Source organism: Vombatus ursinus, unplaced genomic scaffold, assembly GCF_900497805.2.
Source record: "Vombatus ursinus unplaced genomic scaffold, bare-nosed wombat genome assembly UNPS02014909.1, whole genome shotgun sequence".
In the NCBI taxonomy this organism is placed as follows: domain Eukaryota; kingdom Metazoa; phylum Chordata; class Mammalia; order Diprotodontia; family Vombatidae; genus Vombatus; species Vombatus ursinus.
The window spans coordinates 10,098,435-10,100,652 of record NW_020954687.1 but is presented as its reverse complement, the minus strand read 5'-3'; the positions used below and the strand labels follow the sequence as shown (position 1 = coordinate 10,100,652).

The 2,218-nt window shown below is 37.9% G+C and overlaps 1 pseudogene; it reads left to right on the top strand.

The window, feature by feature from the left end:
- Positions 1-988: 988 nt before the first annotated feature.
- LOC114029032 lies at positions 989-1,844 on the top strand (annotated as a pseudogene).
- The last annotated feature ends 374 nt before the right edge of the window (positions 1,845-2,218 follow it).

The following is a 2,218-nucleotide window of genomic DNA, read 5'->3' as shown; positions in this document are numbered from 1 at the left end:
AAAACTTAGCTTCATCGCCCTATAAGTAATTAAGGGGGAAGGTGGTGTGAAGTGGAAAAAGGGAAAGAATTTCCAGCTGGGGCTCTAGCATCTCCAAATGGAACAATGACTTTAAATTGCCCAGTGGGTTTATGGCTCTGAGTAGAACATTCTAAACTAGCTCGATCCTTAATTCCATCCCACAAATATTAAGTGCTTGTTTTATAGCTGACATGCTAGAATTAGAGGACACAAGCGTGAAATAAGATTTGTTCCTGAACTTCAAAGATCAATTATCACAACATTATAAGAAAATGAGGAAGTGTGTGCATTAAAAAAAAAAACAAACAAAAAACCATGGCCTGATCCCTTCGTTTCCCAGTCTCTCAGAAATATGCATAAGAGTTTGGGGATGGGGGTCAGGAACAGAATACACTCTCAGGTACCTAATTGTGAAAAACAACAAAAATTATATTTAGGGGCAGAATGTGGTAAGTGAAAGAAAAAGACTAAAGTACTCTGAGAATAATTTAACTTTATGGGGTGGGGACTTAAGATATCTACATTTTAGGCTATGGTGGCTTTAATTTTATTCTATCCCTGCTGAATTTATGGAAAACCCTTTAGGATATCCTCTCTATTATTTCTTAACTTCTTCAAAATTTTATTCATTTCTTTTTGTTTTTATATCACAGTAATTTCCAGATACATTTTTTTCCTGTCTCGATATTTGGAAGGCTATATTATTTCCTATTTTGTTATCTCCTCTCTCTTCTTTCTTTTCTCCTCCTAGCTTGTAAGAGATGGCTGTGTTCTACTTTGGCTCAGGGATAAATAAAATCATATAGAATTTAATACGCATGTATTAATATGCATATATATGTACATATATATAAACAAGGTTAGAGAAATACAGGAGAAGTCTTAGAGTTTTTCTTGGGGGAAGGGAAGGAACTCAAGAGATAGAAAATTTTGTTTTTAACATGCTATTTGAGTCGCTTCTCTCAAGATGGCGGACAAAAAACCCCCAAAGGAACCAAAAGAAAAGAAGGTCAGAAAAGAAAAACAGAAGAACAAAAAGGAAGATGTGGCTGAAAAGGTGGTGAAAAAGCCCCAAAAGCATTGCAGTCAGAACCCAGTCCTGGACCAAGGGAACAGTAGATACTCCAGGTCTGCAATGTATTCCCTGTAAGCCATGTACAAGCTGAGATAAACTGCACCAAAAACCCAGATTGAAAGGAAAAAGAAAAGGGAAGGTGCCTGCTACTATATCAAAGACAGTTGGTGGTGATAGGAATAGAGGAACCTGTGTGGTAAAGATTGACAAGCTGCTGAGGTACTATCCTACTGAGGATGTGCCTAGAAAGCTGCTAAGTCATGGCAAAAAGTCATTCAGCCAACATGTGAGGAGACTTCGAGCTAGCATCACTCCAGGCACTGTTTTGATCATGCACACTGGCTACCACACAGGCAAGCCAGTGGTTTTCCTGAAGCAGCTGGCTAGTGGCTTGCTACTGGTGACTGGACCTCTGGCCATCAACTGTGTTCCTCTGAGGAGGACCCATCAGAAATTTGTCGTTGCCACCTCTACCAGAATTAACCTTTTGGGAGTAAAATTTCTAAATCGTCTTACTGATGCATATTTCAAGAAGACAAGGCTCTGTAAACCCAGACATCAAGAGGGACAGATTTTCTGACACAGAAAAGGAGAAATATGAGATTACAGAGAAGCACAAGGCTGGGATCAGAAAACAGTAGACTCTCAGATCCTGCCCCAAATCAAGAAAATTCCTCAGCTTCGTGGCTACCTGCATTCTGTATTCTGTCTCTCCAACGGAGTTTATCCTCACAAACTGGTGTTTTAAATGTCTTGCACAGAACTCTTATTAAAATATTTGAAATAACTTAAAAAAAAAACATGCTGTTTGAGGTGCCTATAAGCAATCATATTGGAAATGCCTAACAGATTGTGATGACAGTCTAGAGCTGAGGAAGACACTGAAATAGAGAGAAATATAGGTCATAGAGATAGACAGACAGACAGATAGATTAGATAGATAGATAGATAGATAGATAGATGGATGGATGGATGGATAGATAGATAGATAGATAGATAGATAGATAGATAGATAGATGGATGGATGGATGGATGGATGGATAGATAAATAGATAGATAGATAGATAGATAGATAGATAGATAGATAGATAGATAGATAGATAGATAGATAGATAGATAGAT